At 45.0% G+C, this 16,393-nt stretch overlaps 2 pseudogenes; one reads left to right on the top strand and one right to left on the bottom strand.

The window, feature by feature from the left end:
- Positions 1-284: 284 nt before the first annotated feature.
- On the bottom strand, positions 285-8,574 carry LOC140204658 (uncharacterized; annotated as a pseudogene).
- A 766-nt stretch (positions 8,575-9,340) lies between these two features.
- On the top strand, positions 9,341-15,197 carry LOC140204657 (uncharacterized; annotated as a pseudogene).
- The last annotated feature ends 1,196 nt before the right edge of the window (positions 15,198-16,393 follow it).

Genomic DNA, 16,393 nt, shown 5'->3' with positions numbered 1-16,393 from the left:
CCTCCTGGGAAGAGTTGATTTCCTAATGTGCACTGGATGTGTTGTAGATTCACTGAGTACCTGAGACAGAGTTTAAAATAAAACTGATTTATTTGTTACAGATTCAGAATATTAAACTCCAGTCCCATTAAATGTGAACAGCAGCAGAAGAAACTCCTCCCAGTCCCAGTGACCAGTGTGCAGAACTGGGTGTGGTTAGCAGCAGCAATAATTGCAGAATTCAACACCAACAGCCACTTGTGAACTTGCCTCTGGATTTGATAACTGTGATCCAGCATGCAGATTTAAATTTTCTCCCCAGTGTGAACTCGGTAGTGCTTCTGAAGGTTGGATGAATGATTGAACCCCTTCCCGCATTCAGAGCAGGTGAACGGCCTCTCTCCAGTGTGAACTCGCTGATGTTGCTTCAATTTAGCTGGCTGACCAAATCCCTTCCTACAGTCTGAACAGATAAATGGTCTCTCCCCAGTGTGAACTCACAGACATTGCTTCAGGTCAGATGATCGAGTAAATGCCTTCCCACAGTGTGAGCAGGTGAATGGTTTCTCCCCAGTGTGAACTTGCTGTTGCACCAGCAAATTAGATAACTGAGTGAATCCCTTTCCACAGTCATAGCAGGTGAATGGTCCCTCTCCAGTGTGAACTCGCTGATGTTCCTTCAGGTGAGATTATTAAGGGATTGGACACGCTGCAGGCAGGTAGCATGTTCCCGCTGGTGAGATCAGTTACTGAATCCCTTCCCACAATGTGAGCAGGTGAATAGTTTCTCCCCAGTGTGAACTCGCTGATGTGCTAGTAGCTTAGATAACTGAGTGAATCCCTTTCCACATTCAGAGCAGGTGAACAGCCTCTCTCCAGTGTGAACTTGCAAATGTTGCTTCAGGTCAGATGATCGACTAAATGCCTTCCCACAGTCTGGGCATGTGAATGGTTTCTCCCCAGTGTGAACTCGCTGATGTGCCCGTAAGTTAGATAACTGAGTGAATCCCTTCCCACAGTCTGAGCACGTGAATGTCCAAATCCCCAGTGTGGACTGACTGGTGTGCCAGTAGGTCAGATGAGTGATTGAATGCTTTCCCACAATCTGAGCAGGTGAACAGCATTCCCCAGTGTGAACTCGATGCTTTTTGAGTTTTTGAGGATATTGGGAATGCAGGGGTTAATGACCTTCAAGGACTTCGTACTCTGTTAGCATAAGTTGCATCCTTTGTTTTTGCTTCACACAGCTGTGAGGTTGTGAAATCGCTAAATTACTTCTTTTTTTCAATCAAGGACGGAGCTGTCTGATTCTATATACAATAGACAATAGTTACAGGAGTAGGCCATTCGGCCCTTCGAGCCAGCGCCGCCATTCACTGTGATTATGGCTGATCATCCACTATTAGTATCCAGTTCCTGCCTTATCCCCATAACCTTTGATTCCGCTATCTTTGAGCTCTATCCATCTCTTTTTTGAAAGCATCCAGAGACTTGGCCTCCACAGCCTTCTGGGGCAGAGCATTCCATATATCCACCACTCTCTGGGTGAAAAAGTTTTTCCTCAACTCTGTTCTAAATGGCCTACCCCTAATTCTTAAACTGTGGCCTCTTTTTCTAGACTCACCCATCAGCGGGAACATGCTTCCTGCCTGCAGCATGTCCAATCCCTTAATAATCTTATATGTTTCAATAAGATCCCCCTCTCAGCCTTCTAAATTCCAGAGTATACTAGCCCAGGTGCTCCAATTTTTCGGCATATGACAGTCCCGCCATCCTGGGAATTAACCTTGTGAACCTACGCTGCACTCCCTCAATAGCAAGAATATCCTTCCTCAAATTTGGAGACCAAAGCTGCACACACTACTCCAGGTGTGGTCTCACCTGTAGAGTAACAGATGTGTGTGTCTGATAAAAACTCCGAGGCTGACTGGCCCTCTGTACTTTGTAGTTTGACAATCTTGTACCAAGAACTGGAAAAGAACTCCATATATGGATAATGATGGCCTCTTTGAACTGTATAAATGCTGCTGTATGTAACCTGTTGATAGAGGTCCATTACGAGCTCCTAGAGGGAGAGAAACACTGTCCCTCTGGTACGCAGCTCCATGCCTCTTGCCGGCTGAGTTCAAACAAATAAACTGGTGAAAAGGATAAAGTAAAGAACTGTTTGTGGTGTGGTTATTGGTCCGCCGAATTTAAGTTTACATTTGGTGCTGTGACTCAGATCCCGACACAGGGAAAGTCCCTGCAGGCTGAATAAGTAACGGAGGATTCCGGGTGAGTGTAAGTGGGTGGTAGGTGCCCCAGAGTGTTTTACCTCTGACCATCTCTTCCACTCATTCAAAAAACTCCTGCCCCTCGCCCCGAGAAATCTGTATCTTGACGGGATCCAACGAACCACCCCGACCAGGAGAATAAGGTAAGCAGTTGCTTTTATGAGTATTAATGGAGAATAAGGCTAGCAGTTGTTTTGTGAGTATTAAAGTCTGTGGGTGCTGAAGAATTGGACAACAGGTCTTTGGCCTGGTCAACTAAGCTGTATAATTAAGTCAACTTAACTAATTGGGCAATGGGCAAAGAAAGGGCCCGGTTTATTTGTATAATTGGGCAACAGGTCTTTGGCCTGGTCAATTCAGTTGACTTAACTAATTGGGCAACGGGTAAGGAAAAGGCACGGTCTATTTGTGGGGGGCAGCAACCAGGTAATTAGATAAGGGGGTAACCTACCTGGCCTATTCTAATTGACCTGGCCTGCCAGTGGCAGTGACCTGGTAAATTGAAGTAACTAATTGGGCAACAGGCAGTTGACCCAGTAAATTAACCAGCAAAGGATAGGACAGACATTTGGCCGAACAAAGGGGAAAGGGACTCCCCTGCAGTCTATCTGGATGTTAAGTGCAGCGCTAACAAAGAAATTGGGAAACGTTGTGTGGCCACTAGGGGGAACTTGGGATGTAATCTCTTGCGAACAAGCAGTAAATTTAATTTGGAAAAAGAATTGCAGTAAAAAGTGGAAATTCCACTTCTGCTGGAAGCTCGTTCCACACAGCTACCACTCTCTGAGTAAAAGAAGTTCCCCCTCATGTTACCCCTAAACTTTTGCCCTTTAACTCTCAACTCATATCCTCTTGTATGAATCTCCCCCACTCTCAATGGAAAAAGCCTATCCACATCAATTCTATCAACCCCTCTCATAATTTTAAACACCTCTATCAAGTCCCCTCTCAACCTTCTATGCTCCAAAGAATAAAGACCTAACTTGTTCAACCTTTCTCTGTATCTTAGGAGATGAAACCCAGGTAACTTTTGAGTAAAACTCTCAATTTTATTGACATCTTTCCTATAATTCAGTGACCAGAACTGCACACAATACTCCAAATTTGGCCTTACCAATGCCTTATACAATTTCAACATTACATCCCAACTCCTGTACTCAATGCTCTGATTTATAAAGGCCAGCATACCAAAAGCTTTCTTCACCACCCTATCCACATGAGATTCCACCTTCAGGGAGCTATGCACCATTATTCCTAGATCCCTCTGTTCTACAGCATTCTTCAATGCCCTACCATTTACCATGTATGTCCTATTTTGATTATTCCTACCAAAATGTAGCACCTCACATTTTTCAGCATTAAACTCCATCTGCCATCTTTCACCCCACTCTTCTAACTGGCCTAAATCTCTCTGCAAGCTTTGAAAACCTACTTCATTATCCACAGCATCACCTATCTTAGTATCATCCGCATACTTACTAATCCAATTTACCACTCCATCATCCAGATCATTAATATATATGACAAACAACATCTGGACCCAGTACAGATCCCTGAGGGACACCGCTATACACTGTCCTCCAATCTGACACACAGTTATCTACCACTACTCTCTGGCGTCTCCCATCCAGCCACTGCTGAATCCATTTTACTACTTCGATATTAATGCCTAACGATTGAACCTTCCTAACTAACCTTCCATGTGGAACCTTGTCAAAGGCCTTACTGATGTCCATATAGACAACAAACACCGCTTTACCCTCATCAACTTTACTAGTAACCTCATCAAAAAATGCAATAAGATTTGTCAAACATGACCTTCCACGCACAAATCCATGTTGACTGTTCCGAATCAGACCCTGTATGTCCAGATAATTATATATACCATCTCTAAGAATACTTTCCATCAATTTATCCACCACTGACGTCAAACTCACAGGCCGATAATTGCTAGGTTTACTCTTAGAACCCTTTTTAAACAATGGAACCACATAAGCAATACGCCAATCCTCTGGCACCATCCCCGTTTCTAATGACATTTGAAATATTCCTGTCAGAGCCCCTGCTATTTCCACACTAACTTCCCTCAAGGTCCTAGGGAATATTTTGTCTGGACCAGAGACTTATCCACTTTTATATTCCTTAAAAGCACTGGTATTTCTCTTCTTTAATCGTCATACTTTCCATAACTACCCTTCTTGTTTCCTTTACCTTGCACAATTCAATATCCTTCTCCTTAGTGAATACAGAAGAAAAGAAATTGTTCAAAATCTCCCCCTTCTCTTTTGGCTCTGCACATAGCTGTCCACTCTTATTCTGCAAGGGACCAATTTTATCCCTCACTATCCTTTTGCTATTTATATAACTGTAGAAACCCTTTGGATTTATTTTCACCTTACTTGCTAAAGCTGCCTCGTATCTTCTTTTAGCTTTTCTAATTTCTTTCTTCGGATTCTTTTTACATTCTTTATATTCCTCAAGCACCTCATTAACTCCAAGCTGCCTATATTTATTGTAAATCACTCTGTTTTTCTGAACCAAGTTTCCTATATCCCTTGAAAACCATGGCTCTCTCAAACTTTTAACTTTTCCTTTCAACCTAACAGGAACATAAAGATCCTGTACCCTCAAAATTTCACCTTTAAATGACCTCCATTTCTCTATTACATCCTTCCCATAAAACAAATTGTCCCAATCCACTCCTTCTAAATCCCTTCACATCTCCTCAAAGTTAGCCTTTCTCCAATCAAAAATCTCAGCCCTGGGGCCAGTCCTATCCTTCTCCATAATTATATTGAAACTAATGGTATATTGATCACTGGACCCGAAGTGCTCCCCAATACCTACCTCCGTCACCTGCCCTATCTCATTCCCTAACAGGAGATCCAACACTGCCCCTTCTCTAGTTGGTACCTCTATGTATGGCTGCAAAAGAATATCCTGCACACATTTTACAAACTCCAAACCATCCAACCCTTTTACAGAATGGGCTTCCCAGTCTATGTGTGGAAAATTAAAATATCCCACAATCACAACCTTGTGCTTACTACAAATATCTGCTATCTCTCTACAAATTTGCTCCTCCAGTTCTCGGTCCCCATTAAGTGGTCTATAATGCACCCCTATAAGCGTCACTACACCTTTTCTATTCCTCAATTCCACCCAAATAGCCTCCCTGGACGAGTCCACTAATCTATCCTGCCAGAGGACCGCTGTAATATTTTCTCTGACAATAATGCAACACCTCCCCCTCTTGCCCCTCCTATTCTATCACACCTGAAGCAACAAAATCCTGGAATATTTAGTTGCCAATCACACCCCTCCTGCAACGACGTTTCACTAATAGCTACAACATCATATTTCCAGGTATCAATCCATGCTCTAAGCTCATCCACCTTTCTTACAATGCTCCTAGCATCAAAATAGATGCATTTAAGAAACTCCCCACCTCTTACTCTCTTTTTATCCTTAATGGAGCAAACAACTTTATTATCTTTTTCTTCCTTGTCCCCTACATCTTTGGTCTGAGTGCTCCTGATCTCTGTCCCCTGCCTATCCTCTCTCACACACTGTCTACTAGCTTTCTCGATTTGTGAACTAACCTCCTCTCTCCTAGTCTCTTTAATTTGATTCCCACCCCCCCAACCATTCTAGTTTAAAGTCACCTCAGTGGCCCTCGCAAATCTCCCCACCAGGATATTTTTCCCCCAAGGATTCAAGTGTAACCCGTCCTTTTTGTACAGGTCACACCTGCGCCAAAAGAGGTCCCAGTGATCCAGAAACTTGAATCCCTGCCCCCTGCTCCAATCCCTCAGCCACGCATTTATCCTCCACCTCATTGCATTCCTACTCTCAGTGTCGCGCAGCACAGGCAGTAATCCCGAGATTACTACCTTTGTGGTCCTTTTTCTCAACTCCCTTCCTAACTCCCTATATTCTCCTTTCAGGACCTCTCCCCTTTTCCTACCTATGTCATTGGTACCTATATGTACCACGACCTCTGGTTCCTCTCCCTCCCATTTAACTATTTACGGTTCTATTACTATTTATTATTTATGGAGCAACTGTAACGAAAGCCAATTTCTCCCGGAATTAATAAAGTATGACTATGACTATGACTTAAGGATATTTTGGACGCGATCAGAAACATCCCGGACCCTGGCACCAGGGTGGCAAACTACCATGCGGGTCTCCGGACTGCGTCCACAGAATCGCCTATCTGACCCCCTAACTATCGAGTCCTCTATTACTACTGCCCTCCTCTTCCTTTCCCTACCCTTCTGAGCTACAGGGCTGAACTCTGTGCCGGAGGGACGGCCACTGTTGCTTCCCCCAGGTAAGCTTTCCCCACCTCCCCAACAGTACTCAAACAGGAGTACTTATTGTCAAGGGGCACAGCCACTGGGGTACGCTCTATTACTTGATTCTTCCTCTTCCCCCTCCTAGCCGTGTCCCAGTTGCTTCCGGTGGCCCCGGTGTGTCCATCCACCTGTAACTCCTCTCTATCAATTCCTCACTCTCCCTGACCAGACGAAAGTCATCGAGCTGCAGCTCCAGCTCCCTAACGCTGTCCCTTAGGAGCTGCATCTCGGCGCACCTGGCGCAGATGTGGACGTCCGGGAGGCTTGGAGACTCCAGGGGCTCCCACATCCGGCACCGAGGACAACAAGCTGTCCTCACACTCAAATGACAACAAAAAATGAATACCCAACCCTTTTCGCCTCGCCCGTTTCCACCTAAGCCTGTTGAGCCGAACCCCAAATGGAATAGTACTTTACTGGCCAGTTGGAGGAACAATGCATGTGATAAAAGAATGTAGAGGTATGTACGTCAGAAGGAAATCCCAAGAGTTGGGAAACATTGAAGGCGGAGTGAGAATGGGTAGATGGGAGAAGAAAGAGAGAACGACAAAGAAAGAAAACAGGCAAAGGCAGGTATGGACAGACAGGAATATTTAGATCGCCAGTGCGCGCGCGAGATCAGGGCCAATACGGGATCCCGAACCCATGTCTGGCATACCGACCCTGTTTGAGGACAGTGACCGCGATGAGGATTGGGCACCCATTGTATCCCCCACCTTATCAGGGACCGACTGCACCCAGTGCTCCCGAACCCCAATCCTCCCAGTACGCAGATACGCTGGCCGCTCGGGTAAAACAGCGGCGGCGGGGAAGGGGAGGCTCTCTATACCGTGAGAACCAGGAAGGGAATACCGAGAATTATTCCGAGATAGGAAGGGAAGAATCCAATAAAACCCCAGAGTTAATGGCTCCACAAAGACAATTGCCCACCCGAATGCTGCCACGAGCAGCCGAGGAGGGCAGCCCTCAGTAATTACTGTGTATGCACCCTGGAAGCCTCAAGAAATGATAATGATCATGAATCAGGCCCCAGTTAGAAAAGAACAACCAGCACAGTTTGCTCAGTGTGTCGGCAGTACTACACAAATGTACAATGCCACCCCGCAAGATTTGTTCCGTCTCTGCTGTATGATTCTCTCAGCTGGTGAGGGGCTGAAATGGAAAGCAGAATTAAGATACCAAACCTATCAGGAGTTACAGGCGGGAATCCATAATAAGAATGAACAGATAGACCAGATTATTCAAGCCTTGGAGAGGGCTCTCCAACAAGTGGTAAATATCACTAAAGTACTTGAATGCAAACCCAAACCTGGGAAATCTGGACCAGACTATCGGGAGCGATTTGTGGCGTGCTACAGCAGTTTCGCAGGAGACCAAGCCTTTAATTAATGGGAATTCGAACCCCTCCCCCCACCCAGTTTAATGCCTTACTGCTCCAATGCTTACGAATTAAGTTAGCCAACATGATTAAAACTAATAATATGGATTGGCCTGACAATGACCGAAATCGAATGCGACGAGCTTTGACGTATTACTGGGACCCGGCTTTCGAATCCCGATAAACCCCGAAGGGAACTAATAAAGGTGAATATGTTCAGCGGGAAGAAGGACGCGAGAGGGCTATATCTGGGGATCAGAACTGGGAACAAAAACCTACCAAGGGACAGGTGGGGACAACAACCTGTTTAGAAATTGACAAGCAAGGATGCATCCCACCGTGAGTACCACCCCTCAGGAAGTGCCCAATGTAATATTGCAAGTTGCTGCAATTCTAATTCCGTTTATGATTGATACGGGGACAACCACATCCACTCTCGATCAGGAAATAGTATGGAAAAGAGATTCCAGCTTTCAGACGCTACAATCACTCTGTCTGGGTTCGAAGGCACGGAACACACGTATTCACTTACCCAGCCACCGCGGCTGGAATTCCAGGAGGACCCAGTGTGAGGTTTCATTTACAGCCACCACCAGTTTGGGGTGTAATCTCGCAGAGTGAGACTTGCTCTGTCCGTTGGAAGTCGAGATTCTATGCACGGACAAGGGTATCACCCTGAGACTAGCGAACAACCGACAGCTTCCCCAGTTACCGACCCCTCCCCACCACGGTGGTGGGCACTTAATCCGGACTCCATTTCGTTTGAACCGCTTCTGCCAGAGGCAGACCCTCATGTGACTCTGTGCGATGATCCTACGGGGTGCTCAACTGAGGAAAGCTAATATTATGCACCCTTTGAGGGACAGAAGTTCCCAGTCACGGTGATTGTTAAAGGAAAAGAGGGCAGTGCATTACTGGCCAAAGTTTCGGATTTCCTTTGGCGAAAGACAGGACTGGTGGTTCCCCATACCACCGTTAGGGTTCACCCTGGGTTCAAGTCAAAGAGCCTAGGGTTCCTTGCCTACAGCCTGACGAAACAAGCCTCCAGCACCGAGGGAGAATGGCAAGACTTGGCCACAGGCCAACTCCAATACTGGAAGGAGTCGGAGGTGAAGACGGGACACCCTTTTAATATTGAACGAACCCAAGACGTTGTACCCCATCTCTAGGCAATTTCAGGCCATGAAGTCGGCCTCACCAACTGCCCCCCTGTCTGGATCACCGTGAAAGGACAGACTCTCCCACCCCCTCCGCAATACCTCCTCAAGCCCGAGGTAACGTTTTATGAGGATGGAAGCTCTTTTGTGGATCCAGCAGGGAAACGATGTTCTGGTTATGCGATAGTGATGGACAGTGACGTAATTGAGCAGGCCTCTTTTGAAACAGCTGTCTCCGCCCAGAAGGCTGAGCTGTTTGCTCTGACTCGTGCCTGTATCCTGCGAACGTTTACACAGACTTCCGTTGTACATTTGCAGTTACGGGATTCCTGACTTCCTCTGGCCACCCCATTAGTAATGCTACCTTTGTAAACAATTTACTCATCGCTCTACAACTACTTCGAGTTTTGGCTGTTTTTAAATGTGCAGCCCATACTGGGGAATCCGATGAGATATTTAAGAGCAATGCTAGGGATGATGCAGCAGCTGAGCAGACAGCCTTGAACCCCACACTTCTGATCCCCTCGGGAAATAAGCAGGCCTCTATTAGACGTGACCTACGGACGGGTATGCCAGATATGGGGGAAATGTGTACATTCTAGGGGGACGCCCCTGAAGGAGAGCGCAAACTATGGTCCCAAATGGGTTGCCACCTTGAACCTCAGACCTATTTATGGGTGACCTCTGTGGGACAGGTCTGTGTTCCCTCTGTGTTCTTACCTATTTTGATAGATTATGTACATAATTGTACACACCTGGGCAAGGAGGGAATGGTTAATACATTATTACAATCTTGGTGGCACCCTGATTTCCAGAAAGCAGCTGAAAAGCGAGCCACAGCATGTTTAATTTGTAAAAAAAACGAATGCTGGAAAGGGCATGTCTTGTGTTTCTGGAACTACCCCCTTGCCTGGTGGACCTTTTTCTTGTTTAAAACTTGATTTTATAGAACTACCTAGAGTACATTGTTATAAGTATTGCTTGGTGATTGTAGATGTTAAGTAGATGTATTTAGCAGATGAATTGAAGCTGTTCCTACAACTAATAATACCACTATGACTATTGTGAAAATATTGCTAAACTAAATAATTCCTTGCTCTGGACTTCCAGAAATGATAACCTCGGACAATGGGCCACATTTTGTTGCCAAAATAAATGAGGAAGTCTGAAAAGAACTTGCTATAAAACAACAGTTCCACTGCACCCATCATCCAAAAGCAGCTGGCATAGTTGAACGAGCCAATGGTACTTTGAAAGATAAGCTGGCCAAATTTACACAAGAAACTGGATTGACCTGGTTGAAGGCTTTACCCTTAGCCCTATTCCATTTGAGAATCAAGCCATCAAGTAAGACGGGGTTATCACCTGCAGAAATTATCTATGGGAAGCCTATGAGAACCCCATGAGGACCCCGACCTTGTTTGCTGCTCCTCCCGGAGAGCTTACCTGCAAAATTAGATATGCATACCTTGGGGGAGGAGATGGGAAAATACTTACGCAAATTAACTAAAACTCTCCAAAGCTTGCATTCACAGGCCTATCAGGAAGATAAAATCCAGCCCAAAGGTGATTATTCCATGATTGAGCCCGGAGATTTTGTCCTGATCAAGAACTGTGATTGAGGGGAAACTCTGACCTCGGTGCAGAGGACCATATCAGGTGTTACTGACCATTCCCATGGTTGCGAAACCAAAAGGGCAATCTCGGTGGATACACCAAACAGACTCCAAACGTGTTACTGAAGGAACTGAGTAGAAGGACTCTCTTGGATTAAAGGAAAATGTATTGGTTGATAGTGGTGTTTGTGCTAATGTCTTTGAGCGGGCACCCCAGCATCTGGGGGCCCCTGTGCAAACACCCTTCTGTCTCTCTGTCACACCTACACCAAACGGGTAGAACTAGGGGGCCTGTTGAGTTTGCGCTGAAATTCAGCAGCATGGTAAAACTATGACTCCAATGTCAGTAATCCCACTCAACTAGAGTGAGGAACTCTCAGCCTGGGCTTTCTCAGACAACACCCGGGGAAGTGAGGCGAGGAACTGTAGTCCAGTCAGAGGCAATGTTCCCTCTAATTTTTAGTAGTCATTGTGTGCAAAAATCTTATGTTGTGCAAATTTTTTTCCTGTGACAAAAGTACGTGCGCACTGAATGCACACATGGCACAGTTTATGTAGGTTTACAAAATATTTGACATAAAACTGCACAGAATAACAACAAAATAACATATATTTAAGTCACTCGGTTATTTTTTCTCTCTCCTGTCTTTGGCATTTACCCATTCTTTGTAAACTCTTTCTAGACTAATAGAACTTCCATCCAATTGATAGCTTTTGATTCTCACTAACATATCCAAATGACATTCAGCTAAACGGTTTCTCAGCTTGTTTTTGAGTTGATTCATTAGGCTAAAACCTCGCTTGCAGTTCGCAGTAGACTCAAGAAATGTTCCCCCAATGTCCATCAACTGTGCAAGGTCGCAAAACTGTTCATTGTGAAGTACAAATGCCACCATTTTAGCAAAGTTTGAAATCAGTTTGGATTTAATTTTTTCTTGCACGGAAAACTTGAAATCATTAAACTGTCTAACTATTACAGTATTTTCAGCTAGAAAATCATGATATTTTAGACATAAGGCATTGACTTGTTCTGGATAGTCTCCAGAAACTCGAACACATAACTTTTGCTTCGCCAGCTGTCAGAGTTAAACATACTTTTCCATATGTTCATTAATGCATTGAACAGAATGTAAAGAGTTATTCATTTTAACAGCTAAAAACACGCTGTCAAAAAGAACTTTGATCTCCTCTGGGTTTGATCGTTTTCGCTCTTGCTCATCTGCATTCAACCGTAACATGCGTAGCACTCCTGTAATGACGGGTTCTGTTGCCTGAGCTTTTGCACACCATCCAAATGCGATTTATTTGCCAAATGATGCTTCAAAAAGTCAAGTTTCCAAATATCATCCCACTTCTTTCCACTAGGAAATTCTCCAGCAACTTTCGCATCACGTCAACACAAACAGATAACTCCAGTTTCTGAATCATACATAAATATTTCTTGTAGCCGAATGTTCATGACCTCATGAGCTTTTGGTATATGAGTTCACCACTGTCAATCACCTTGGGTGGTGGGAGAGAGGGACAGGGTAATTAGAAAGTTTCCAGGATCAGTCATGTAATCGTGTAATATCATGTGTTCTTTGTAGGACTGTGGGATATGACCAGAACTTGAAATAACACAAGTGGAGAGAGACAAACTGAGCCACGTCACAGATTGAAGGCAAGCAGAAATAGCCCATTCTGATACAGTCAATTCAAATTCCTGATCCATGTTCAGTTTGAAGATCAGGAGTTGATACTTCAACTTCTGTTGAACCTCACTATAACAGTTGTTGCTATAGAAACTAAAATTATCTCATCTGAAGTGCTGTCCTTCACCCAACGGTATCCTTGGTACATTCTTTTACAGGTGCGAAGCAGCAAAGAATTTGTGTACAGGAATCTCAAACACAACAATACATCAGTTTTAATGTCTCTGTCCAGGTATTTAAGGAGTGACCAGATATTTCCTTTGTAACACCAATATATCTGTTGTTGATCCTAGGAGATGAAGAAGTGTCTCATCCCAGCTGGAAACATGCTTTGTGTCTGAAATGAAGTTTTCGGTTTGAACTCAGTGAGTCCACTGGAATTGGGGTGCTGAGAACACACCAGCATTTGTTGATTTGTTCCGCCCGTGGGAAGCAATTCATTCTGTCATCCAAGCTGATCGTACAACAGAAAATTTACAGCAGTGAGAAGCTGTTCACTTGATCCATCTGTAGGAAGAGATTCACTCAGAGCTGACAGGCAAACACACCAGTGAGTTCACAAGGGACAGAGACTGTTCAATTGTTCCATGTGTGGGAAGAGATTCACTCAATAATCTGATCTGCTGATGCATGTGTGAGCTCTCACTGTGAAGAGGCTGCTCATCTGTTCATCAGTCATCCCATCCGCAGACACACCAGTGAGCGCACAGAAGAGAGAGGTGGTTCACAAGCTCGGTCTGTGGGATTCAGTCAGTCATCCCACCCACAAACTACCGGTCACTTCATACTGGGGAGATGCTGTTTACCTGCTCAGACTGTGGGAAGAGATTCTCTCAGTCATCTGAACTGAAGGGCCATCAGGGAGTTCATAGTGGGGAGAGGCCGTTCACCTGCTCAGACTGTGGGAAGGGATCCACTCAGTCATCGCAACTGAAAGTACATCAACGAGTTCATTCTGGGGAGAAACCATTCACCTGCTCACATTGTGGAAAGGATTTCGCTCGATCATCTCACCTATAGGCACACCAGTCGATTCAAAGTGGGGAGAGGCCATTCACTTGCTCTGACTGTGGGAAGGGATTAACTCAATCATCTGACCTACAGGCACACCAGTCAGTTCACACTGGGGAGTGGCCATACACCTGTACATACTGTGGGAAGGGATTCACTCAATCATCTCAATTGAAGGTACATCAGCGAATTCACACTGGAGAGAGGCTGTTCACTTGCTCAGTCTGTGTGAAGGGATTCATTCAGTTATCTCAGCTACAGGCACACCAACGAGTTCACACTGGGGAGAAACCGTTCACCTGCTCAGTCTGTGGGAAGGGATTCATTCAGTCATCTTCTCTACTGGCACAGCAGCGAGTTCACACTGAGGAGAGACCGTTCATCTGCTCGGACTGTGGGAGGGGATTCACTCAGTCATATTCCCTACTGGCACATCAGCAAATTCACACTGGGAAGAGGCTATTTACCTGCTGAGGATGTAGGAGGGGATTCACTCAGTCATCTTAACTGCAGCTACATTGGCAAGTTCACACTAGAGAGATGCCATTCATCTGCTCAGACTGTGGGAAGGAATTCAAAGGTTCATTTCATTATCAGTGTATGTATCCAGTATACAGCTCCAGAGATTCATCTTGCCTACAAGACAAAAGAAAAACCATGGAAATCGTTGAAAGAGAAACATCGACCCCACCCCCCAACACAAAAAACCCCAACCCTTCCCTCACACAAAAACTAACAGATTGCCCATACTGAAAAACGGACACTAGAACGTCAAACTCCCAATCCCCTGCCTCTACATGGAAGGTTGAAATACAGGCTAACCACATGAAAAGACAGGTTTCAGCCTTACAGGATTTGCCTTCCCGGGTGGAGTCTCGGAAGTTGGTGCCCAAGTTCATTGGACCCTTCAAGGTTCTCAAGAAAGTGAACCTGGTGGCTTACACCTTGCAGCTCCCTAAGACCCTCAAGATCAATCCCACATTTCGCATTTCCAAATTAAAACCTGTAAACACTAATCCTTTAGCCCCCACTACCGTCAGTCCTGCTGCCACCAGGTTTGTCACTGAAGAACGGTTCCTCACTGGAAAAAGAATTCTGGATTCACGAACTGTTTGGAGTGTTCAGCAGCTCCTCACGGACTGGGACCGGAGGAGTGGTGCTGAGTTCATGAGAGAGACAGCTTGAATCCAGCTGTCATCGATGGCGATCAGCATAATCTCTAAGTAACCAAGGCCGTCAGGAGTTGGCCATAGGGGAGGGGTTCCTGTAACGACATGCAACCAACTGCGCCAGCCTGCAGGGTTTAGATGCTCTAACTCTCAGAATGTGGATAACTGGCCCCTCCTGCTAATTGCTGGCCATGTTTTAGAAACATAGAAAACCTACAGCACAATACAGGCCCTTAGGCCCACAATGCTGTGCTGAATATGTACTTACTTTAGAAATTACCTAGGGTTACTCATAGCGCTTTATTCTTCTAAGCTCCATGTACCTCCAGGATTTTCATATTTAAAGTATGAAGACATTGAGCTTATTGTTCGTCCAGACAACTCATACCAGCAGTCTCGACCTTTAAACACTCCTATACCTATGGCTCCATGGCATTGGCCAACCAAACCCTGGAGACATTTACATGTAGACTATGCAGGCCTGCTGGATAGTCACTGGATAGTTATCGATGTGCTTTCTAAATGGATCAAGGCCAAAACGGTGAAGACGTTGACCAGCCAGATGATGATAAACATTTTACGCACACTATTTTGTGTGCGTGGAATCCCCAGTTCTGTGATAATAGTTCCATGTTTCCAAGTGAGGAGTTCAAAGTATTCTTACAAGACAGTGGAGTTCGATTGCAACATTCACCCCTTATTACCCATCATCAAATGGTATGGGTGAAAGAGCTGTTCAGATTGTGAAGCAGGGAGTACAAAGGTTTAATGGGGACATACACAGCAGGATCAACTGGTCTTTGTTCATGTACCAAATAACCCCTCAAACTACCACAGCTTTCTCTTCATCTGAGCTACTGATGGGCTGCAGGTTGCATTTCCAATTAAATTTGTTGCACCTGGAAGTGGGAGACAGAGTAAGAGACAGATGAAAGACAATGAAAGTACAGGACAGTTCAAATAAGGAACATCAGTGGGAGATCCCATTTATTTTGACCCGAACCCTGAAAGCTGAAGGTGGATGAACGGAGTAATTGTGGTGAAAGAGGGACAACAAGTTACTTCAACACTTCAGGATGGTAGTGTATACCATCAACATCTAAATCCCATCAGGAGACGACCAAGTGAATCCCTCATTCTAGGATGAGCAAGTGAACAAGACAGGTTAGCATTGCAACCAACTGAAGCAGGATCCCCAGTTAAAAGCACTAGATCTGAACCAACACTCATTCCTGGGGCTTCTGGATTGTGCTGATCAGAACGGACCAGAAAACTGATGGAATATTATCAAGCAGGTTTCGCCTGAAAAACTAACAGGTGGAGAGATGTCCAATCCACCCAGTGACTGTTACCAGTCTGTCATATGATATAACAGGATCAGTCGATATTGTAGGCTTGTCCATCTAACAATTGATGTTTGACCTACTAATTCTGTGCGTGTGAGTGTGCTCATTGTTTCTGAGTGACTACCAGTCAAGCAGAACTACTTGGCTGCACTGGACATGAAACACGTTCTGTTCCAACCTCCAGGTTGTTCCTTACTTGTAACAGTACTAAGCAGAATATTTATAGAAGGCATCATACCTATTGTCAATCAGCTGGATGAGTGAGGAGTTCTTGTTAAGACACGCAGTGGGTCAAACTGTCCGGTCTGACCTGTCCAGAAGGTGAATGGCACTTGGAGACCAACGGTAGATTACAGGATCACTGAGTGGAGTGTATTGACAAGTTAACCTCTCTGGTGGCAGATTC

The sequence above is a fragment of the Mobula birostris genome, chromosome 11, assembly GCF_030028105.1.
Source record: "Mobula birostris isolate sMobBir1 chromosome 11, sMobBir1.hap1, whole genome shotgun sequence".
In the NCBI taxonomy this organism is placed as follows: Eukaryota; Metazoa; Chordata; class Chondrichthyes; order Myliobatiformes; family Myliobatidae; genus Mobula; species Mobula birostris.
This window is presented reverse-complemented; position numbering and strand designations above follow the sequence as displayed.